General features: G+C 48.9%; 1 pseudogene; it reads left to right on the forward strand.

Annotated features, from left to right (window-relative positions):
* The first annotated feature begins 537 nt into the window (after positions 1-537).
* LOC113840746 (olfactory receptor 6E1-like) lies at positions 538-1,521 on the forward strand (annotated as a pseudogene).
* Positions 1,522-25,642: the final 24,121 nt, after the last annotated feature.

Consider the following 25,642-nt stretch of genomic DNA (forward strand, 5'->3'; position numbering starts at 1 on the left):
AAATAAGGGAAGATGACAAAAAAGAAATCACAGCATTACAAAAGAGAGACCTGAAATTTCTGTCTTGAAATAAACCAGGGGATCCTCAGCTGCTGGTAGTCCAAAAAGGCAAGTACTGAAGAGGAGAGAGAATAGCTTTCAATATACATCTTTGAATTCATGGTTTAGCATCTACAAAATAGAAAATATTTGTGCAGAAGATGAGATTTCCTTTCGAAACATTGTTACAATGGGTGTTTGCAATTATTCTGAGTAAATGAGGACCTTCCCAGGAACAGGGTGCAATCGCTAACAACCCCTTATTAGTCCTGTGCTCTTGAGAAAGAATAATTTGTGGCTGATGGACAAGGTTGGAAAGAAGACAAGAAATTCCCTGTTGACTCTGCATGATATGTGAAATGGAAAAGGCAGATTTAAGGAAGGTCCAACAGAATCTTCTTCTCTCTCTGTTGTATAGGAAGCCTGCAAGCAAGGAAAGAGAGAAGGAAGGAGATAACCTTGCATCCAGACCATGAAATTATTTTACTTGGTTTTGTCATGTTCCTGCCTTAGCAGGATGAATGGAAATTGGGCATGGGAGTAGGCAATGGAACTGTCATTTCTGAATTCATCCTCACAGGCTTCTCAGGGCTTGATCAAAGGCTACAGCTATTTTTCTGCATGGTCCTTCTACTCATGTACCTGACAACGGTGATGGGGAATGCAGCCATCATTTTCCTGGTGTGTGTGGATAACCGCCTGCAAACCCCCATGTACTTTTTCATTGGCAATCTGGCATTCCTGGAAATCTGGTTTACGTCCTCCACAAGCATCAAACTGTTAGTGATTCTGAGCTTTGGCAGGAAAACAATCTCAGTAAGCGGCTGCTTTGCCCAGTCCTCCTTCTATTTTGCCCTGGGTATTGCAGAGTTTGTTCTCCTTGTTGTCATGTCCTTTGACCGTTATGTTGCCATCTGCCAGCCTTTGCGCTATGCTGCCATCATGAAGCATCAGCTCTGCATCCAGCTGGTTGCTGCTGTTTGGGTCATGGGCTTCACATTCTTGAGTTACCACTTGGTGCTGCTCTCCAAGCTCACTTTCTGTGGTTTGAACAAGATCCAGCACTTTTTTTGTGACAACACCCCTTTATTCCAACTGTCTTGCTCTGATGTCACCCTGCTTTGGAAAACAGAATCGGTTTTCATATTGTTTATCATGCTGTCTTCCTTGTGTCTAACTCTGGCATCTTACACAAGCATCTTCTTCTGTATTCTACAAATGCCAGCAGCCTCTGCGAGGAGAAAAGCTTTTGCTACATGCTCTTCCCATCTCACCACCTTGGCCATTGCCTATGGAAGCTGCATTGCTCTCTACGCACCCTCCTCAGATCACGTTTCTTTGGAGACCAACAGCATTGTAGCTTTGCTGAACACTGTCCTGTACCCATTCTTAAACCCATTCATCTACAGTCTTAGAAACAAGGCCGTGATACTGGCCTTGAAGGAAGCCACGGCCCGTGCAACAGCACAGCTATTCCCATAATCATGATGCATTTCTGAAAAGCAATTTGAATTCTCTGCTGTCGTATCTTATGTAATACCACCATCATATATATGTGACCTCCACATGCAGATGCCTCCAGAGGTTTATGTTCTTGCTGGATTGCGTTAGGCTGTATGATAAGAAGCACATCTGTACACAAAACGAAGACCCAAGGAAATGATGTCAGGATGAATAATTCAATTCATGCCCTGCTCTGACTGCTTCCAGGCCCATCACAGGAGAGCCCTCAGCTCATCAAAGGCGTATCTCCATGAGCCTGGAAGAACACAAAGCACAATGGTAGGTGGGAACCCAAGTCACTGGCTCCTGTGGAACCAAGATCTTGTCCCAGCTCCTTCCAGGACTGCCTTGGGAGGGCTGTCACCCCACTGTCCAGGCAGAAACCCATCCAAATGCATCACTGGCAGCAGCTCTCCGCATCACCATTTGGACTAATGGGATTGCTGCCAAGGGCTGTAGGTCACTTGATGGTTGTACATAGGGGTAAGTGCAGCAGCTGGACTAGAACCAGGGCATCAGAGGGCCCATGTGTCATTGTAGTCAGCAACAGGAGAGATGGGAGTGTGTGGACTTAATGTGTGTGTGCCTGTGTCTTTGGGAGTGTGTGTGAGATTGGGGTGGTGTGTGTCAGCAGCTACAGTGGGGCTGCACCTACGGGAGCTCATAGGTCCAAATGGCTTCAGCTGGGCAGACTGGGAGCCAGGAACTTGTCCCGGGCAGGCTGAGTATCTGATCCCAGCTGCTGGAAGGATCTACCTTGCACACATGCACATGCAATTGCGCACACAAGCACTTTACATTTCCCTATAATGGGCCTCCGTCTTGCTCAGCCAGAGAGGCAATCAGGATAATGCTTCTGCTGTTTGTGGTTGTGTGAATGCTGAGTGTGCCTGCCTGCATTCACCTGTGTCCTGTGTCATTGTGGACTGCACTCTGCTGCTAAAGGGATTGAGAAAAACACATTCGTGATATCAGTTGTGTCATGCCTCTTGTCTGGCTTTGATTCTAGTTCATATTGGAGTTCTACCACGTCCAGCACTGCAGCACTCAGTAGTGGCATGATTTCATTCAGGCCACAATAGTCCACTGTTAGTCTCCACTTTTTGTCAAGAATTCACACTAGCCATATGGGACTATTAAAGGGTGAGCAAGTCTTGCTGATCACTTCTTGTTTCTCCAGTCAATAAACTAACATATGAATTTGAATCAGGGAGTCTCAGCTAGTGCAATATTGCTCCCTGTGCACCACTGGGGTAATGATCAGCATCTGCTGCTCTTTGACCATCAGCAACCCCACAACAGAAGGATTCTCCAAGAGACTGGACAAGGTAAACAGCTGTTTAATGTCATCATCTTAATGTAACTCTGCTTCAGCCTCCAATACAGTTAACTGTCAGGATTTCCCTGTCAATCCAGAAATAAAAATGAGTTCTACCCCTTTATAGCTGGATGGCATTACAGTACATTGTGCGCTGGTGTCCACAAGAGCCTTAAACTTCTGTTGGTCTGATGTGTCAGGCCATTGAACCTACACAGTCCAATAAACTCAGTTGTCCCTCCACCCGATTGGAGGCAGAGCACCTTTAGTTCTGGTCGGAATATGCATGGAAATTGGAGCAGCAATTTTCCTGGAAGAGCCATTCTCCCCCCCCCCCCTCCATCCTCCCTTTTGCAATTGTTTTTCCTTGTAACTTACATACCTATGCCTCTAGGGTTGAGGTAGATTTCCCATCCCATTTTCTCATGTCTCCTTCATGGTCACGTGGGTAAAACCACAGAGTGGTATGTTGTGTGGACCCACCATACCCCTTTCTTGTGCAGAGGCATGCTTACTCCTAACAGCTGAGGTACTGGTTCGTACACATAGAGGGAGGAAGGTATATGCTCTTTGAGTTGGTGGACCTCTTGCGAAAGTTTCTCCACAACCAAGACACAGGCCCATAGTGCAGAAGAAATGCCTGCCATGACCGTGCTGCATCTAAGGGGATCTACTTTCCATTAGGGCTATCTGCACAAGAAAAGTCTTAGAAAAACAGACCATAGAAAGATAAATACTGTAAAGGAGTTCATGACAGTTCTGGGAGATTGAGCAAGTTTCTAACTCCCTGAAACTCATACTGCAACTGGGCAAAATAGAATCATAGAATCATTAGGGTGGGAGAGACCTCCAAGGTCATCTGGTCCAACCATGCCCCTACTACCAATGTCACCCACTAAATCATGTCCCTAAGTGCCAGGTCCAAACTCTCCTTAAAAACCCCCCAGGGACGGTGACACCACCACTTCCCTAGCCAACCCATTCCAATGCCTGACTACTCTTTCTGAGAAGAAATGTCTTCTAATTTCCAAACTAAAACTAATGGAGCAACCTGAGGCCATTCCCTCTAATCCTATCAGTAGTTATCTGCAAGAAGAGGCTGACCCCCAACTCCCCACAACTTCCTTTTGGTAGCTGGAGAGAGCAATAAGGTCTCCCCTGAGCCTCCTCTTCTGCAGACAAAACAACCCAGTTCCCTCAGCTGCTCCTCATTAGAATTTGTTCCAGACCCTTCACCAGCTTTGTAGCCCTTCTCTGGATATGTTGCAGGGCCTCAATGTCCTTCTTGTAGTGAGGGGCCCCAAACTGAACACAGTACTCAAGGTGCAGCCTCAGCAGAGCCGAGTACAGGGGGATGATCACCTCCCTGGTCCTGCTGGCTGCGCTATTCCTGACACAAGGCAGGATGCCCTTGGCCTTCTTGGCCACCTGGGCAGACTGCTGGCTCATGGTCAGGTGAGCATCAACAAACACCCCCAGAACTTTTTCCTCTGCACAGCTTTCCAGACACTCTGTCACAAGCCTGTAGTGTTACATGAGGATTCACTTAGCCAAGTTGAACCTCATCCCATTGGCCTCTGCCCATTGATCCATCCTGTCCAGGTCATTCTGAGGGGCCTTCATACTCTCTGGCAGATCGACACTTCTCCCCAACTTGGTGTCATCTACAAAGTTCCTGAGGGTGCACTCAATTCCTTATCCAAATCATCAGTAAAGATATCAGAAGATGGGCCCCAACACCGACCCCTGGGGAACACCACCGGTGACGGGTCACCAGCTGGATTTCACTCCATTCACCATCACACTCTGGGCCCATCTGTCCAGCCAGTTTTTAACCCAGCAAAGAGTGTACCTGTCCAAGCCATTGTGCTGCCAGCTTCTCCAGGAGAATGCTGTGGGAGACTGTGTTAAAGGCCTTACTGAAGTGTAGATAAACTATGTCAACAGCCTTTCCCTCATCCACCAGGTGGGTCACTCGTTCATAGTAGGAAATGAGGTTGGTCAGGCAGATTCATGCCTTTCATGAACCCATGTTGACTGGGCCTGATCCCCTGGTTGTCCCGCATATGCTGTGTGATTGCCTTCAAGATGGCCTCTTCCCTCACCTTTCCTGGCACCGAAGTCAGGCTGGCAGGCTTGGAGTTCCCCAGGTGTCTGTGATCCTGTAGCTGAAGACAATTGTCTTCTACATAGAACCCCAGTTCTGGGAAACACTGACCTTTAACAAGAAAGAAACAAATGAACAAACAAAATGCTAATAGACTCAGACTCTCCTCAATGACTATTGTATTAAACCAAAAGAAAACAAACCCCCAAAGAATTCTAGAAGCTGAAAAGTGCATGGACACATTTTCTTAGATTTTAACCTTTCAGTTTTTTGTTTCATTTTAATTGATATTAATGGACATCAATTGACATCTTTCAGGCCTAGAGCTTTTTTTAATGCACGCCAGGATCCCATTAGCCCTCTTGGCCACAAGGGCACAGTGCAGGCTCATGGTCAACCTGTCGTCCACCAGGACCCCCAGGTCCTTCTCCTCAGAGCTCCTCTCCAGCAGGTTATCCCCCAGCCTGTACTGATACTTCGGGTTGTTCCTTCCCTGGTGCAGGACTCTACACTTGCTCTTATTAAATCTCATTTGGTTTCTTCCTGCCCATCTCTCCAGCCAGTCCATGTCTTGCTGAATGGCAGCACAGCCTTCTGGCGTGTCAGCCACTCCTCCCAGCTTTGTTTCACTGGCATACTTGCTGAGGGCAGACACTATTCCCTCATCAAGGTCATCGATGAAGATGTTGAACAAGACCAGACCCAGCACCGACCCCTGGGGAACACAGCTAGTCACAGGCCTCCAGCCAGACTCTGCTCTTCTGATCACCACCCTGAAGAAGACTAATGCAAAGAAGATACTGAGTGCTTCCAGTATCAACAGCACCACTCAGATTGGTGTCATTGGCAAAGTTGCTGAGGGTGCACTTGATCTCACTGTCTACGTCTTCTGATAATAATAGGAAACAGTGCTGGTCCCAAGACAGACCCTGACGGACACTACTCCTCACTGGCCTCCACCTGGACATAGAGCCATGGATAGCAATTTCATAGAGCAATGACCTCCACCTGATAATAAAACAATTTCTTCATCCTGTTCCTGACCACAACATTGGAAGAAGAACCCAACGTCCAGGTACCAGCACTGTGGAAATACCCTTTTTTTTAAACAGACGTGACGGGGTAGCCAGCTATACGTTAACAATAGATACAGATACAAGGGTCTCTGGGTAAAAAAGAGTGGGTTTAGGCCACTCTGCAGAAGTGGAGTGAAGGAAGAAAAACAAGATTATCACAGAAAAAAAGCACAAAGACCAGCAGTTTCCTGAGATGAAATGGAAATGCCTTGCGAAAAGACATGAGCAGCTTACTGCTGCTGAAAGACTACTGATTGACTCAACTTCTTCAGTGCATCCTTGAGCTCCTGGTTCCTAATGCTGTAAATGATGGGGTTCACTGCTGGAGGCACCACTGAGTACAGCACTGTCACCACCAGGTTCAGGGATGGGGAAGAGATGGAAGGGGGCTTCAGGTAGGCAAATATGGCAGTGCTGGAAAAGATGGAGACCACAGCCAGATGAGGGAAGCACGTGGAAAAAGCTTTGTGCTGTCCCTGCTTGGATGGTATCCTCAGCACTGACCTGACGATCTGCACGCAGGAGAAAAGAATAAAAATAAAACACCCTGAAACTAAAGAGAGACTAATCAGAACAAGCCCTGAGGTAGACATCTGAGCAGGAGAGCTTGAGGATCTGGGGGATTTCACAGAAGAACTGGTCCAAGGCATTGCCTTGGCAGAAGGGGAGGGAAAATGTACTGGCAGTGTCCACCATGGCATAGAGAAAACCACTGCCCCAGGCAGCTGCTGCGATCTGGGCACAAGCTCTGCTGCCCAGGAGCCTCCCGTAGTGCAGGGGCTTGCAGATGGTAACATAGCGGTCATAGGCCATGAGGGTGAGAAGACAATACTCTCCTCCAATCATGAACAGAAAGAAAAAGACCTGGGCAACACATGCTGAGTAGGAGATGGTCCTGGTGTCCCACAGACTTTTTCCAACTCCAACCAATTTGTGATTCAGTCATTCTGGAATGTCTTGCAATGTCTCTGAGAACTTTTCTGTAGTATCATTGCACCAGTTGTACTCGAGGTTCCCAAGGGCAGAGACTCATTTTGAGAATGACACCACTCACTGTGTAACCTTGAGGAGCAGGGATTACAATCAGCAGCGAGGCCTCAAAACACAGCATTATCATGCACTCTAACTCCACAGTCTAGCCCTTTCTTCCCTGAGTCAGAAGGGACCTCTGGAGGTGTTCACTACCATCATCTTCTCTGAGCAGTTATAGCTTTATGGTAGATCAGGATAGTCAGTGCTTTCTGCAGCTGGGTATTGAAATCTCTGGGCCCATGACCCAGTCTTGATCCACAGTAACTGTTCCCCCAGTATAGACACTGATGCCAGCAGAAGGATGGAGCTGGTCAAATTTCAAAGATTAGCGCCCCTTGGGCAGTGGGGAATGGCAGTCCCCACACTCCCCACATGTGGTCCCGAAGCTGTTGGTACTGCTATGCAGAACAAACAGGCTGTACAGATGTACTTCAGACAAAGGTACTTCACGAAGGGGGAATTGAATCACTCCCCACCTTCCCTTCCCTCTGCCTGCTGGGTGCCCACTCTCTTCCCTGAGATCGCGGAGTCACAGGTTCCCTGAAATACCTGGCTTTAGTTCTTTCCCTGTGGCTGAGCTCACAGTGGGAGATCTCTCACTTTCAGAGGGGCTGCAGTCACTGCCCACACCAGACTCCCATGTCCCTGGAGGTATCCTGGGCTCTGCAGGCAGCTCCAGATTCCCCTTCTGAAGGACATCACCTATGGATCACATGAGGGAATGGCCCTGGCTATGTAATGCAGTGACCATTCGCTGCCTCTGCTGTCAGCAGACACCCATGGGTGAGTCTTAAATCTAGCCCTTGATCTCTGACAGGTCACAATGCAAAAATGAGCCATTCCCTCCTGAACTGAAGCAAGAACAGATCCTTGTGGGGAGCAATTCTTTGGGCCTATTCTTGACACATTTTTGGGGGGAAGGAAGTCCCAGCCTTCAGGCATTGCACTGGAGTAATTCCGTTTTATTACTGAGATGTCATGAGAGAGTCTTCACTGACTCACAGTGTTAGATGCACATCTATATGGCCTGCTAATGGGACAGAACAAGCTTGTTCATTCACAGCAGTGGGGGGAATCCAAATATTTATGTACAAATGCAAGGAACAGAAGCAGTAATAATGACCCATTCCACTAAAAGAAATAATAATTAATAATAATAGTAATGAGTACAAAGACAACACAAGCTTGGAAGGGGATGCACTTGTATTCATTATTGGAGAGTGAAGGGATCTTTATAAGTACTGGAAAACATTCCCCAAATCTGTCTCCTAACTGCACACTTGAGCTCCTTGTTTTGCATGCTGTAGATGAGGGGGTTCAGAGCTGGGGGCACCATGGAGTACAAAACTGCCAGCAAAAGGTTGAGGAATGGAGAAGAGATGGAGGGGGGCTTCAGGTAGGCAAATATGCCAGTGCTGATGAACAGGGAGACCACAGCCAGGTGAGGAATGCATGTGGAAAAGGCTTTGTGCCGGCCCTGCTGTGAGGGGATCCTCAGCACAGCCCTGAAGATTGGCACATAGGACAGCACAAGGAAAACAAAACACACAAATCCTAAAACAACACTAACCACAAGAAGCCCAGCTTCTCTTAGGTATGCATCTGAGCAGGAGAGCTTGAGGATCTGGGGAAGTTCACAGAAGAACTGGTCCAGGAGATTTCCCTGGCAGAGGGGCAGTGAAAATGTATTGGCCGTGTACAGCACAGCATAGAGAAAAGTACTGCCCCAGACAGCTGCTATCATATTGACACAAGTTCTGCTGTCCATTATTGTCCTGTAGTGCAGGGGTTTGCAGATGGCAATGTAGCGGTCATAGGCCATGATGGTGAGAAGATAAAACTCTGCTGCAACAAAGAGAATATAGAAAAAGACTTGGGTAGCACAGGCTGCATAGGAAATGGTCGTGGTATCCCACAGGGAATTGGCCATGGCTTTGGAAACAGTGGTGGTAATAGTGCCCAAGTCAATGAGAGAGAGGTTGAAGAGGAAGAAGTACATGGGGGTGTGGAGGTGGTGGTCGCAGGCTATGGCTGTGAGGATGAGGCTGTTGCCCAGGAGGGCAGCCAGGTAGATGCCCAGGAAGAGTCCGAAGTGCAGGAGCTGCAGCTCACGTGTGTCTGCGAATGGCAGGAGGAGGAATTCTGCGGGGAAGCTGCTGTTGGACATTTACTGTCCTCTCAGGGCAGGGTTGGCTATCTGTGTTGGAAAAGACATAGACAATTAGGACAGGGTTTTTGATCAAAACCCTCTTCATTTCTCACAGACCCTTTGCACACCCACTTTCATTCTCCCCATCTCAGGTTGGTATAGTTACAGTAACCCAGCTGGCAATCTGCTCTCTGTTGGTTGAGTGCACTATGGGGAACCTGGAGGATTCTTCAAAGAGAGCCCCCCACTTCTGGGGAGGTTCCTGTTTTTGGATGGCCTGAGATTTGAGAAGGGAATTTGTAGCTTTGTCCATGTGGGACTAAACTCCAAGGCCAGCATTCAGCATTTATGTTGACACCCATGGCCATCTGCCCCTGAGACAAGGTCACTGGGAGGGATTCTTCTGCTTACAATCATAGAATCGTTAAGGTTGGAAAAAATCTCCAACATATTCTAAGCCAACCATTCTTCTATCACCAATATCACCCACTAAACTATGGCCTTAATTATTATGTCCAAGCTTTTGTTAAATACCCCCAGGGATGGTGACTCCAACACCTCCCTGGCAAGCCATTCCCATGCCTGACCACTCTTTTTGGGAAAAACATTGCTCCTCATTTCCAACCTGAACCTCCCTGGTGCAACTTGAGGCAATTCCCCCTTGTCCTACTGCTGGTTATCTGCACGAAGAGGCTGACTCTCAGCACCTCACAATTTCCTTTCAGGTAGTTGTAGAGTCCTTCCTCCTCACCTTCTTCAGTGACCAAGTGACCGAGCCAGTAACCACTGAGACAAAACCTGTTCTCACCTCAGCCTGTCCCCTGCTCTTTCTCTCCAGGCATGAGAATTGGAGAGGGTAGGCTGGAGGAAACAAGAGGCACTGTGCTGTGTGCCCTTGGCGAATTGTACCCATCATACAGAGAGGCTGTGCAGTAGCTTCATGCTCATTCTTCAGAAGATGGGCTGTGACACGGAGTCACATTCCCCACCTGCCCCTCCTTGTTGCTTATTACGAGGTCCAGCATAGCACTTCTCTCCACTATTAATGGAAGTAGGAAGGTATCATTAATGCATAACAGGGCCTTCCTGGATTGACTATGCCCTGCTGTGCTGTCCCTCCAGCAGATACCAGGGCGGTTGAAGTCCCTTCTGAGGACCAGGGCTTTTGAATGTGAGGCTGCTTCTATGTGTTTACAGAGGGCCTCATCTGCTGGTCTTCCTGATCAGGTAGCCTGCAGCAGACTCCCACTATAATGCCCCCTGTCCCTACCCTCCCTTTACTCCTGACCCATCAGCTCACTGTCAGATCCTCACTCATCCCCAGGCAGAGCTCCATGCACTCCAGCTACTCACTCACATAGAGGCCACACTGAACTGAACCAACTGAACAAGCTCCCGTGGGTTTGTGGATAGTGTGATGGGTGCATCTCACAAAAGGATTATCACATGGATCAAAGGGTTTCCAGCTCAGAATGAGATGCCTCAGATGGATGAATGCAATGCACAAGAGTACCTAACCCCTCCCCATCCCCGCCTGTGTGTCCTATTTGTTATTGGCCATGAACAGAGTTTTTCAGAGGGAACGTTTGCACCTCTCAGTGACAGTAAAACTCTGTTAGGAATAACCATAATTCTGAACTCAGCTTCTCTCTGCTGTTTCAAAGGGATATTTGGTAATTATTTCAGATGACTTAATTATTTCAGTTGACTTCAAAGTATGTTCTGCAGAGGTGACTGTTGCTTTGCAGGAGGTGTCAGCCCTGGAGCGCCAGGGACATCTCAAGGGAGACAAGAAGTAAAGAGACAGCAAAGCCTAGGGCTGGAGCTATGCTGCTGAGCTGGGCCGGGCTCCTGGGCCCAAGGGGAGCTCCTGGCAAGCGGGCAGCAAGGCAGAGAGACAGCTCTGCCCAGGAGCAGCTCCTCTGCACAGCACAGCAGGGCTGGGGGCACTGCCTGCAGTGGACAAGGTCAGCTGAGAGAAGGGAGGGAGATGTTAAAGGCAGTGTGGAGGCGGGATGCTGAGAGCTCACTGCAGGAGAAATCTTCACAGCCCTGAACAGGGTAAGTCTCTGGTTGCAGGGCAACACAGCTGTTGTTCCTGGTGCCATCTCCAGATTTGCTGGCAAATCCCACATCCTATGGGACCTTTCAGGAGGACTCTCTACTTCCTCTACTGTAGAGAAGAATGACAAGCAGAGATTACCTTCCAAAGCTGTCAGAGATGAGGTTTCCTTCTCACAGGACCAGCTGCAGGCTGTGTAACCAGGGTGCAGGCAGGGGTGTCCAGGACTGTGGTGCAGAGCAGGGTCCCTGCTGTGCCCCAGGGGCTGTGTGCTGGGACAGGGCCTCTGCCGCCTGCCAGGCTCAGCACTCAGCCTGCCTGGGGAGCTGCGGGGAGCTGCGGGGAGAAGCTGTGGCTGGAAGGGGTCCCCTGGCAGGACAGGGCAGAGCGTTGCCAGATGCTGCTGCCTGGGGCAGGCTGCTCACAGCTCCACAGCACCCCCACTGCATCTTTGGGGATATTCTTGACAGTGAAAACCAAGGCAGGGACTACCTGAAGGGAAGACACTCTCTGGAGTCTATGCTTTAGCTTTTCTTCCCTGAAAGGAAGTCAGGGGAATGATAATGAAGTTCTCAGGTTTGTATTAGTAAAACAAGCTCCAAGCTCATTACACTGAAAGATCTGTAGGTCTATGAGGAACCTCATAACTCAGCAGGACTCTCCTCCTGTCCAGAGGCTGCTCTATGAGTCAGGCTCCAGAGCACCCCGAGGGCATTTTGGCGGAGACTCTTCAGGAGGAAGATCAGAGCAAGGAATTCTTGAAGGGAAGGTGTTTGCATTCCGACTTCTCTCCTCTTGCTTTCCTGGGTGGCAGTGGGAGATGGGAATTTATTTCTACATTTTGATGAAGACCCTGAGAGCCCAGTTCTTCTTAGCCCTTGATCAGTATGAGCAAATCCATAACCACTGAACACATGGAGATATTCCCGAAAATTATACAGGGACAGGTGGTGTCTGCAAGACAGAGTTGAGAATTCAGCGGATGGAATGTTGTCTGTGAACCATGGCAGGGAGGAGAAATTGGGAGAGAGAAGCAGCTGCCATCAGGGACAGCTCAAGGAAGTAGAGACCTGGGCAGGGATGGAAAAAGGAGCTGCTGCCTGAAACACCAAGGGAGGGAGGATTCAGACACCCCCTGCCAGGCCTGCAGTGCAGGCCCCTTCTCTGCAGCAACCCCCTGCTCTCCTCTGCCACCCAGCACAGCATCTGCCCTCAGGGGTTTTAGGGTATGAGCCACCTCTTCCTCAGCTGGACCTCCAGAAGAAGAGAGAAGCCTGTGTCTTGAGAGGTGATACACAATGATGAGACTAAGAGTACCTGCCCTGCAATGTCACTTCCAAAGGTGGCATGCAAGCTTAGTAATGTGAAGGCTTCCCTGCATGCCCATCTCCCTTTCTCCGTGTCAGCAGGTTGGAGCATTGGGGTATTGTTTCTTATTTCTCCACCTGTGTGGGGGTCTCTTAATCTCTTTGTCAGGGGTGCAGGTGGGTGTAAGCTTCTGTTCTGACATGGAATGCTGGGCCCTGCCCTGAGGGAATCTTTTTTGGAACAAGGTGCCCAAGTTTCATTTTAAACTGTCAGACACACTGTCATCCAGTTGGGAGGGCTGGAGATGAGCTGACTCATTCCTCATTCAACTCATGGAAAGGTAATTTCTGTGGGAGAAGGTGTGAATTTTGCTGAGACATCTCTCTAACTTATCCCTCTTTTTTTCTTCCATGGATAGCCAACCCTGCCCTGAGAGGACAGTAAATGTCCAACAGCAGCTTCCCCACAGAGTTCCTCCTCCTGCCTTTCGCAGACACACGCGAGCTGCAGCTCCTGCACTTCGGACTCTTCCTGGGCATCTACCTGGCTGCCCTCCTGGGCAACAGCCTCATCCTCACAGCCATAGCCTGCGACCACCACCTCCACACCCCCATGTACTTCTTCCTCTTCAACCTCTCTCTCATTGACTTGGGCACTATTACCACCACTGTTTCCAAAGCCATGGCCAATTCCCTGTGGGATACCACGACCATTTCCTATGCAGCCTGTGCTACCCAAGTCTTTTTCTATATTCTCTTTGTTGCAGCAGAGTTTTATCTTCTCACCATCATGGCCTATGACCGCTACATTGCCATCTGCAAACCCCTGCACTACAGGACAATAATGGACAGCAGAACTTGTGTCAATATGATAGCAGCTGTCTGGGGCAGTACTTTTCTCTATGCTGTGCTGTACACGGCCAATACATTTTCACTGCCCCTCTGCCAGGGAAATCTCCTGGACCAGTTCTTCTGTGAACTTCCCCAGATCCTCAAGCTCTCCTGCTCAGATGCATACCTAAGAGAAGCTGGGCTTCTTGTGGTTAGTGTTGTTTTAGGATTTGTGTGTTTTGTTTTCCTTGTGCTGTCCTATGTGCCAATCTTCAGGGCTGTGCTGAGGATCCCCTCACAGCAGGGCCGGCACAAAGCCTTTTCCACATGCATTCCTCACCTGGCTGTGGTCTCCCTGTTCATCAGCACTGGCATATTTGCCTACCTGAAGCCCCCCTCCATCTCTTCTCCATTCCTCAACCTTTTGCTGGCAGTTTTGTACTCCATGGTGCCCCCAGCTCTGAACCCCCTCATCTACAGCATGCAAAACAAGGAGCTCAAGTGTGCAGTTAGGAGACAGATTTGGGGAATGTTTTCCAGTACTTATAAAGATCCCTTCACTCTCCAATAATGAATACAAGTGCATCCCCTTCCAAGCTTGTGTTGTCTTTGTACTCATTACTATTATTATTAATTATTATTTCTTTTAGTGGAATGGGTCATTATTACTGCTTCTGTTCCTTGCATTTGTACATAAATATTTGGATTCCCCCCACTGCTGTGAATGAACAAGCTTGTTCTGTCCCATTAGCAGGCCATATAGATGTGCATCTAACACTGTGAGTCAGTGAAGACTCTCTCATGACATCTCAGTAATAAAACGGAATTACTCCAGTGCAATGCCTGAAGGCTGGGACTTCCTTCCCCCCAAAAATGTGTCAAGAATAGGCCCAAAGAATTGCTCCCCACAAGGATCTGTTCTTGCTTCAGTTCAGGAGGGAATGGCTCATTTTTGCATTGTGACCTGTCAGAGACCAAGGGCTAGATTTAAGACTCACCCATGGGTATCTGCTGACAGCAGAGGCAGCAAATGGTCACTGCATTACATAGCCAGGGCTGTTCCTACATCTGAGCCATAGATGAAGTCCTTCAGAAGGGGAATCTGGAGCTGCCTGCAGCGCCCAGGGTACCTCCAAGGACATGGGAGCCTGGTGTGGGCAGTGACTGCAGCCCCTCTGAAAGTGAGAGATCTCCCACCGTGAGCTCAGCCACAGGGAAAGAACTAAAGCCAGGTATTTCAGGGAACCTGTGACTCCGCAATCTCAGGGAAGAGAGTAGGCACCCAGCAGGCAGAGGGAAGGGAAGGTGGGGAGTGATTCAATTCCCCCTTCGTGAAGTACCTTTGTCTGAAGTACCTCTGTACAGCCTGTTTGTTCTGCATAGCAGTACAAACAGCTTGGGGACCACATGTGGGGAGTGTGGGGATGGCCATTCCCCACTACCCAAGGGGAGCTAATCTTTGAAATTTGACCAGCTCCATCCTCCTGCAGGCGTCAGTGTCTGTAATGGTGGAACAGCTACTGTGGATCAGCACTGGGTCATGGGCTCAGACATTTCAATACCCAGCTGCAGAAAGCACTGACTAACCTGATCTACCTGTGAACCTACCACTGCTCAGTAAGATGATGGTAGTGAACACCTCCAGAGGTCCCTTCTGACTCAGGGAAGAAAGGGCTAGACTGTGGAGTTAGAGTGCATGATAATGCTGTGTTTTGAGGCCTCTCTGCTGTTTGTAATTCCTGCTCCTCAAGGTTACACAGTGAGTGTAATAACCCAGTTGCATCCCGTGGCACGCGCTGAGATTGTTTTAGAGAACGTCCATGTAACCATGCTAACCAGCCGGTGTAGGCAGTTCTCAGAAAGGTGGTAATGTGCAGCACTAGCTCTACCTTTTTTAGGGACCAACTAGGGTTAAAGAGAATTTGATGTTGAATTATGTAAGGGCCTGTATTGAAGATGGAGATAGTTAGACCAATGGGGGGCTGAGTCGGTTTATTTTCAAGTATCTGCGGAGGCAGAGGCTTCTTATCCTTTTTAGTCGATGATGTTTCTGTATTAACCAGGAATTCAAATATTTCTGTGCCTCTGTAACCCCAAAGACAGTACACAATTATAGGTTTGGTGAAAGTAAAATTGTTTCAGTTATTTTGGAAACTGTCTTATTTTCAGTCGGCCGATTATAAGTGGACCGGTTAGTTATATGGCAACCAATTTGTATTGTCTGTCCAGACATGGCTTGAAGTTCAGCCATTCTTAGAGAATTGTTCCAACTCCATTCATCTTTTGAAAATATTTTGTTTCCATGTAGAAATTTAAGTCCTTTTTCTTGGCAGAATCCTTTGAGAGACAGTCCTGAAGAGCAGAGGAGTCCAGGAAGGCTGAGCACTCTTCAAGAAGGAAATCTTAATGGCTCAGGAGCAGACTGTCCCCACACGCCCAAAGATGAGCCAGCATGGAAGAAGACTGGCCTGGCTGAACAGAGAATTGAGGCTAGAGCTTAGGAAGAAAAAGAGGGTTTAGGATATTTGAAAAAAGGGCAGGCCTCTCAGTAGGGCTATAAAGATGTCATGAGGCTGTGCAGAGACAAAATTAGAAAGACCAAAGCTCATCTGGAGCTCACTCTGGCTACTGCTGTTAAAGATAACAGAAAATGTTTTTATAAACACAGAAACACAAAAAGGAGGACTAAGGAGTATCTCCATCCTTTACCGGATACGGGAGGAAACTTAGTGACAAGAGATGAGGAAAAGCCTGAGGTGCTTAATGCCTTCTTTGCTTCAGACTTTAGCAGCAAGACCAGTTGTTCTCTAGATACCCATCCCCCTGATCTGGTGGAAGGGATGAGGAGCAGAATGGGGTAATCATAATCCATGAGGACATGGTTGGAGACCTGCTACGACACTTGGATGTGCACAAGTCAGTGGGGTCAGATGGAATCCACCCGAGGGTACTGAGAGAACTGGTGGAAGAGCTGACCAAGACGCTTTCTATCGTTTATTAACAGTCCTGGCTATCAGGGGAGGTGCCAGTCAACTGGCGACTAGCAAATGTGATGCCCATCTACAATGAGGGTTGGAGTGTGGACTCAGGAAAAGATGGGCCTGTTAGTTTGACTTCAGTACCAGGGAAGCTCATGGAACAGGTTATCTTGAGAGTCATCACGCGGCACTTGGAGGACAACCAGGCGATCAGGCCCAGTCAGCATGGGTTTATGAAAGGCAGATCCTGCTTGACGCACGTGATCTTCTTCTATAACAAAGTGACACACTTAGTGGATGACAGAAATGCTGTGGATGTGGTCTACCTTGACTTCAGCAAGGCTTTTGACATTGTTTCCCACAGCATTCTCCTCAAGAAACTGGCTGCTCATGGCTTAGACTAGTGTATACTTCATTGGATTAAAAACTGACTGGGTAGCTGGGCCCAAAGAGTTGTGGTGAATGGAGGACTCTGCTAGTGACCAGCAGTTGGAGGCCGGTCACTAGTGGAGTCCCCCAGGGCTCAGGACTAGGGCCAGTTCTCTTTAGTATCTTTATCAATGATTTGGATGAGGGGATTGAGTGAACCCTCAGTAAGTTTGCAGATGACACCAAGTTAGGTGCGTGTGTTAATCTGCTCGAGGGTAGGAAGGCTCTGCAGGAGGATCTGGATAGGCTGCACCAATGGGCTGAGGCCAACTGTATGACGTTCAACAAGGCCAAGTGCTGGGTCCTGCACCTGGGGCGCAATAACCCCAAGCAGCACTACAGGCTGGGAGATGAGTGGTTGGAAAGCTGCCAGGCAAAGAAGGACCTGGGAGTATTGGTGGACATTCGGCTGAATATGAGCCAGCAGTGTGCTCAGGTGGCCAGGAAGGCCAACAGCATCCTGGCTGGTATCAGAAGCTGTGTGGCCAGCAGGGCTAGGGAGGTGATCGTCCCCCTGTATTCGGCTCTGGTGAGGCCGCACCTCGAGTACTGTGTTCACTTTAGGGCCCTTTCCTACAAGAAGGACATTGAGGTGCTCAAGCGAGTCCAGAGAAGGGCGATGAAGCTGGTGAGGGGCCTGGAGAACAAGTCCTACGAGGAGCGGCTGAGGGAGCTGGGCTTGTTCAGTCTGGAGAAGAAGAGGCTCAGGGGCGACCATATCTCTCTCTATAGGTACCTGAAAGGAGGCTGTAGAAAGGTGGACATTGGTCTATTCTCCCACGTGCCCTTTTATAGAACAAGGGGGAATAGGCTAAAGTTGCGCCAGTGGAGATTTAGGTTGGATATTGGAAAAACTTCTTTACTAGGAAGGCAGGAGGAGCCTGGCCAGGAGAGATGTGAGATTTGGGGGAGGAAAGAGGAGCTTGGACAGCAGAAGCTAACTATTTTGAAGAGGTAAGAATATTCAGGAAATGTTGATCCTACCATAAAGCTGACTTAAAGCAGCCATGTGAGGCCATTACCCTATTTTAACTTGTTACATTAATACCTAAATCTAAATGCCACTCCACACCCTGACAGAAATCCACCACTCTAATTTTTTACCACAATATCCCTTGAAGCCAATATTAGTCCATAACCTCTTTCAATTACCTTTCATCTATTGCTCACCCTGATCCCTGCACTTCACTATAGCATTAAAATGTTCAATCTAACCCTGGTCTTCTTGCAGACCTAAAAAAAACCCTCAAGGAAAGAGCTTGCCCATACCCTAACCACAGACCTGACACCACAAGCAGAACACCAAACCCTCCCACTAAACAGCTGCTTGATCTCTCAACCAGCAAGGTTTGCCACAGTCTCTAATGCCATACATGAACAACTATAATCCAAAGCCTGTCTTCCTGTGCATTAACCTTCTCACCTTTAACCCTTTTCCTAACCCTTAACTTTAGGTTCTTGTTCCCTTGGGGCATAGCAGGAACTGTGAGATTGCTGTGCAGTCACATGGCATTCAAAATGAATGTGAGCGGCCATGGATTTGACCAGCTTCTAGGCCAGAAGGAGGAGATGGGTGGGAATGCTCTGATGAGCTCAGTTCTGCCTCAGGATCTCCCGAACCAGCAGGAGGAATTGGCCTGTGAAAGGGACTGTGAGGTCATTTCCGTCTGAAGTAGTTGACAGCTCACACTCCTACCTGGGATCTGTACTTTTCAGCTGACATCTGCCAGTGGTCCTGGTAGACCAGAAGAAGGTACCTGGTTGGCATGCTGACTGTGGGATCCCCTCTGCCTACATACCCAGGAGGACCCAGTCAGAAAGAAGGCGCAGATATGGGTTGTCCTGTCCCTTCTACTTGAGTCCATGACTGGACAGCAGCAGGCACAAGGCTTGGCTGTGTCTACACAAGAAGCTGCAAGGCCAGTAGCAGGCCCCTGGCTTGGAAGATGCTGGTGAGGTGACTTGTGTCTGGTTGGCTGACAGGCTGAAGAAGGCCAATGGGTAGGGAAGCCTACTTCAGGACTGGTTTCCACCCAGATGGAACTTTCTTTGGTAGCAAGAAAGAGTAGGAGAGAAAAACCTGCCAGAAAATGCACCTTGGAAGGTTGGCACTGGCCATGAAGAGGAAGAAATGTCCCTCAAAGGGTTGTGCTGTGGTGCTAGAGGTCACCCAAAGAATGTCTTTGATCAGACACTTTGATCAGCTTTGTGTTTGAAGGAACAGCTGGTGAGGGTTGATGAGACATCGGTGAAACCACGGAAATGCCAGGAGCAAGGTGGGGAACAGAGATGGGTGTCTGCAGGTTTCCAGGAAATAGGGCAAAGTGTGGGGCAGCATAGGAAAGTCTGGAGAGGACAAAGAGGTGGGTGCTGTCAAGAAGGGAAGGCCCCAGCAGACCTGACTTTTTTGTCCCCTTGGATAGAGCTTCTAAGGAGATGAAATATAGTCATTGCAAGGGGGCTCATTGCTTTCTTGAGACCCTGTGCAGAGGCAGGGAGGTGTCATACCATTGTTCTTCTTATGGCATCACACTGCCCACCACACCCCACAAACCCCTAGCAGGAGGCCAGAGCCAGACATTGGAAAGCAGGAAATTCCCTTCTAGTGGCTGGAGTCAGGGCCTGGCCCTTTTACTTCAGCACAACAAACCCAGACTTTTCTCAGCACAGTGCTTTGCCTATCTGTAATCATGGCCTCCAATTATCTGCCCTAACAAGTCCCTGAGGAGAATCTCTTGGTAACGGCCCTCAGTGGGGCCCATTAATACTCCAAGTCACTTTAATTTTTCCTTCTGACTTTACTTTCTCAAGCAATTGCATCATTCTCCTCTCAGTACCTGATGTTCACAGACTAGGCACCAAAATCCACAATGGAACTCATTAAAAAGAAGAAACACCTAGGGAACCATATGTCTTCCGTAGTGTTATTCATATCCTCAAGACTTAAACAGCTAATTGGAGAGCTTTCATGGTGTAGTTAAGGAGGAAGATTTCAAAAAGCACCTAATAAATATCTCTTCTAATTTTAAAGGATGAATTTTGTTGCATTTCAGTTTTTAGCATCTTTATTCAATTGATATTAATCCAGGGCTTCTCCTATGGAGACATCCATAGGGAGGAAAAGCAGACACTTGAGGTCTGACAGTGCATGGGCAACCTTGCTCCTCAGCACCCCAACCCTAACATTTCTCTCATTGGCCACCTGGCATTTGCATCATTTTTCCTTACACCACACTTCTGCATTGAAGTCTGCAGCTGGATGTTAGAACCCCTTTGCACCAGCTCCCACCTGCTTTCCTTAGTTGAAGCTTAGTTCAGCTTCATTGCCCTTCTCTGGACTCGCTTGAGCACCTCAATGTCCTTCTTGTAGCGAGGGGCCCAAAACTGAACACAGTACTCGAGGTGCAGCCTCACCAGAGCCGAGTACAGGGGTTCAATCATTTCCCTAGCCCTGCTGGCCACACTGCTTCTTATACAAGACAGGATGTTGATGGCTTTCTTGGCCACCTGAGCACACTGCTGGCTCATATTCAGCTGACTATCCACCAATACTCCCAGGTCCTTCTCTACCAGGCAGCTTTCCAACCACTCATCTCCCAGCCTGTAGCACTGCTTGGGGTTGTTGTGCTCCAGGTGCAGGATCCGGCACTTGGCCTTGTTGAACGTCATACAGTTGGCCTCAGCCCATTGGTGCAGCCTATCCAGATCCTCCTGCAGAGCCTTCCTACCCTCGAGCAGATTAACACATGCACCTAACGTGGTGTCACCTTCAAACTTAATGAGGGTCCACTTGATCCCCTCATCCAGATCTTCAATAAAGATACTAAAGAGAACTTGCAGTAATACTCAGCCCTGGGGGACTCCACTAGTGACTGGCCTCCAACTAGATTTAACTCCATTCACCATGACTCCTTGGGCCTGGCTATCCAGCCAGTTTTTAACCCAGAGAAGCATATGCCAGTTCAAGCCAAGTGTAGCTTGTTCCTTCATAAGAATGCTGTGGGAAACAGTGTCAAAAGCCTTATTGAAATCAAGGTTGACCACATCCACAGCCTTTCCCTAATTTGCTAAGCACGTCACTTTGCCTTTCTGTTAGTGACCTAAAGAACCTTGCCATTCTCAAACCTTTAAGTCACTGTTTCTATTGTTGCAGATTCTCTTGGAATCTTCTGTTACATTGGTTGATGATTAAAACACAGGATTGTCACCCATTCTGACAGTAGAGTCCAACACCTTCTTCCTGAGTCAGAAGGGACCTCTGGAGGTGTCCATTACCATCATTTTCTCTGAGTAGTGATAGCTCTACAGGTAGATCAGGTTAGTCAGTGCTTTCTGCAACTGGGTTTTGAAAATCTGTGTGCCCATGATCCAGTGCTGATCTACTGTCTTGATGGCTGTTTCCCCAGTATAGACACTGATGTCAGCAGAACGATGGAGATGGTCAAATTTCAAAGATCATCTCCCTTTGGGCAGTGGGGAATGGCCATTCCCATGCTCCCCACAAGTGTTTGCCAAGCTGTTGGTGCTGCTATGCAGCGCAAATGGGCTGTGGTGCTGTGGGATGAATCTGCATGGCCATGCTGGTCAGGGTGGGAAGCAGACTCAGCCAGGTCCGGATCACTAGGCTGGACCAGACAGAGGTACTCTGTGAAGGGGGAAATGAATCACTGACCAGCTTCCCTCCTCTCTGCCTGCTGGGTGCTCACTCTCTTCTCTGTGACTGCAGAGTCACAGGTTCCCAGTGAATACCTGGCTTTAGTTCTATCCCTGTGGCTGAGCTCACAGTGGGAGATCTCTCACTTTCTGAAGGGCTGCAGTCACAGGCTCTGCTGTCCCTGGAGGTACTTTGGTCTCTGCAGGCAGCTCCAGATTCCCCTCCTCAAGTTCATCACCTACGGGTCACATGTGGGAACAGCCCTGGCTATGTAATGCAGTGACCATTTGCTGCCTCTGCTGTCAGCAGACACCCATGGGTGAGTCTTAAATCTAGCCCTTGGTCTCTGACAGGTCACAATGCAAAAATGAGCCATTATCTCCAGAACTAAAACAGGAACAGATCCTTGTGGGGAACAATCCTTCGGGCCTATTCTTGTCAGTGGTGTGGGAAGGAAAGCCCAGACTTCAGGCATTGCACTGGGGTAATTCTGTTTTATTACAGAGATGTCATGAGAGAGTCTTCACTGACTCACAGTGTTAGATGCACATTTATACAGCCTCCATATGAGACAGAATAGGTTCATTCATTTATAGCGGGGGGTGGAGTGGAAGGCGGGATAGGAGAAATGCAAACACATGTACGAATGCAAGGTGCACAAGAACTCATAGTGATGATAATGACGATGATGACGATGATGATAACAATAAGAAGAATAAGAATAAGAACAACCAAAACACAGTCCTGGAAGGGGATGTAATGGGGTTCATTACTGGAGAGTGAAGGGATTTTTATGAGTACTGAAAAAAAATCCACATCATCATTTTCCAAACTGCATCCTTCATTTCCTGGTTCCTCATGCTGTAGATGAGGGGGTTCACTGCTGGAGGCACCACCGAGTACAGAACTGCCAACAAAAGATTTAGGGATGAGGAAAAGATGGAGGGAGGCTTCAGGTAGGCAAATGTGACAGTAGTAAGAAACAGGGAGACAACAGCCAGGTGAGGGAGACACGTGGAAAAGGCTTTGTGCCTGCCCTGCTGCGAGGGGATCCTCAGCACTGACCTGAAGATCTGTACATAGGATAGCACAAGGAAAACAAAACACACAAAAAATAAACAGGCACATACCACAAGAAGCTGAACTTCTCTTAGGTAGGTGTCTGAGCAGGTGAGCTTGAGGATCTGGGGAATTTCACAGAAGAACTGGTCCAGGGCATTGCCTTGGCAGAATGGGAGGGAAAAGGTATTGGCAGTTTGAAGGACAGCATTGAGAAAGCCACTGCCCCAGACAGCTGCTGCCATGTTGACACAAGTTCTGCTGTCCATTATTGTCCTGTAATGCAGGGGTTTGCAGATGGCAATGTAGCGGTCATAGGCCATGATGATGAGAAGAGAAAACTCTGCTGTGACAAAGGCAACGAAGAAAAAGACCTGTGTGACACAACTTGCATAGGAAATGATCCTGATGTCCCAGAAGTAGTTGGCCATGGCTTTGGGGACAGTGGTGGAGATGGAGCCCATGTCGATGAGGGCGAGGTTGAGGAGGAAGAAGTACATGGGGGTGTGGAGGTGGCGGTTGCAGGCTACGGCTGTGAGGATGAGGCTGTTGCCCAGGAGGGCAGCCAGGTAGATGCCCAGGAAGAGCCCAAAGTACAGGAGCTGCAGCTCGCGTGTGTCTGCGAGTGTCAGGAGGAGGAACTCTGTGGGGAAGCTGCTGTTGGACATTTGCTGTCTCTGGGACAAAACAAAACAAAACAAAACAAAAACCACAGAGATGAGTTACTGAAACTTCTCTGAACAAACTCCCCTGCTTCTCTCACAGAAATCACCGTTCTCTGAGCTTGCATTTAAGCTATGGAATTGACACTGCAGGGCAGGTACTCTTAGCCTCATCGTTATGTATCACCTTGCAGGACACAGGCTCCTCTCCTTCTCTGGAGGTCCAGTTGAAGAGGAGGTGGCTCATGCCCTAAAGCCCCTGAGGGCAGAGGCTGTGTTGGGTGGCAGAGGAGAGCAGGGGGTTGCTGCAGAGAAGGTGCTTGCACTGTAGGCCTGGCAGGGAGTGCCTGAATCCCCCCCTCCCTTGGAGTTTCAGGCAGCAGCTCCCTCTCGCTCCCTGCCCAGGTCTCTGCTGCCTGGAGCTGTCCCTGCTGGCAGCTCCTTCCCTGTCCCCACATCTCCTCCCTGCCATTGCTAACAGACCCCATCCCACCCACTGTTTGCTCAGCTCTGCCTGCAGACACCTGCTGTCCCAGGACGATTTTCAGGGACAACTCCCTGTGTTTACTGGGAGTTTTTCTATTGTAAAAAGAGGTAACAAGAACTGGGGTCTCAGTGCCTTCATAGTAATGTAGAAATAAATTCCCATTTCCCAAGGCCACCCAGCAAAGCAAGAGGAGAAATATCAAAGCACACAATGCTTCTCTTCAAGAATACCTTGCTCTGATTTTTCTCTCATGGAGTCTACTCTGAAGTGCCTGTGGTGCCGTGAGCAGGCTGCCCCAGGCAGCAGCCTCCAGCCAGCAGCAGGATCCTGTCCTGCCGGGGGGCTCCTTCCACCCGCAGCTTCTCCCCACAGCACCCTTGGCAGGCTGAGTGCTGAGCATGGCAGGCAGCAGAGGCCCTGCCTCAGCGCACAGCCCCTGGGGCACAGCAGGGACCCTACTCTGCGCCACAGCCCTGGGCACCCCTGCCTGCATGCTGGCTGCACAGCCTGCAGCCAGTCCTTCAAGAAGGAACCCTCATGTCCTGTCCCTCTCACAGCTGTGGCAGGGAATGCCTGCTTTGGACATTGCCATTCTCATCTAATTCAAAGAAGCTCTGAGAGTCCTCCTGAAAGCTCCACAGGCTGTGGGATTTGCCTGCAAATCTGGAGATGGCACCAGGAACAGCTGTGCTGCCCTGCAGCCACAGACTTACCCTGTTCAGGCCTGTGAAGATTTCTCCTGCAGTGAGCTCTCAGCATCCCCCCTCCACACTGCCTTTAACATCTCCCTCCCTTCTCTCAGCCACCCTTGTCCCCTGCAGGCAGTGCCCCCAGCCCTGCTGCTGTGCTGTGCAGAGGAGCTGCTCCTGGGCACAGCTGTCTCTCTGCAGTGCTGCCTGCTTGTCAGGAGGTCCCTTTGGGCCCAGGAGCCCGGCACAGCTCAGCAGCACAGGGAGCTCTTGAGAAGTCCCTGGGGCTCCAGGGGAATCCAGCCTGAAACAGACTGAAACAATCACTAATATTTTTTCCCTCCACTGAGTAAGGAAACTCTTCTCCAGCACTATCGTACCTCATATCTGAAAAAGTATTAGTTCCGTGAGTGACCTTTCTCTGCAGAGCTGTTCTCAATGATTTCTTCTCCCAGTCTGTACTCTTGGCTGAGATTGCCCTGGTCCAGGTGCAGAATCTTGCATTTGGACTTGTTGAACATCCTTATGTTAACATTGTGCCCACTTCTCAAGCTTGTCCAAGTCCCTTTGAACGGCTTCTCTTCCTTCTGTTCAATCAACTGCACTCTCAGCTTGATGTCATCTGCAGACTTGCTGATGGTGCACTCAATCCCACTGTCTATTTCATTGATAAAGATTTTCAATAGTCCCAGTCCTTGCAGAGACCCCCGAGGTAAACCTCTCTTCACCTGCCTCCAACTTGCAGATGGAGCCATTGACCACCACTCTCTTGGCGTGACCTTCAAGCCAATTCCTTACCCACTGAGTGGTTCAACCCTCAAGCAATTCAAGAGACTCCTAGAGCATGTTGAAGATAAGTTTCTGGTGCAGACATTTGGACCAGGATGGATTCTCCAATTTGGAGACCAGGATGTCGTGTGGGACCATGTCAAATGCCTTACAGAAGTCCATGTAGATGGCATCGGTCAGTCTTCCTTTGTCAACTGATGCAGTCAGTTCATTGTAGAAAACCAGCAGATTGGTCAGGCATGATTTGCCTTTACTGAAGCCATTCTGGCTGTCTCAGATCACGTCTTTCTTTCTCTTTTTCTTGCACCTGCCTTGATATTGCTTCCAGGAGGATCTTTCCCAAGATCTAGTAAGGCACAGAGGTGAGGCTCATCAGTCTGTAGTTCCCCGTGTCCTTTTTCTACCTTTTTTAAAAATGGAAATGTTTCCCTTTTCCCAGTCACCTGACTGCCAGACCTTTTTAAATGTGAT

Source organism: Anas platyrhynchos, chromosome 32 (genome assembly GCF_047663525.1).
Source record: "Anas platyrhynchos isolate ZD024472 breed Pekin duck chromosome 32, IASCAAS_PekinDuck_T2T, whole genome shotgun sequence".
NCBI classification, from domain to species: domain Eukaryota; kingdom Metazoa; phylum Chordata; class Aves; order Anseriformes; family Anatidae; genus Anas; species Anas platyrhynchos.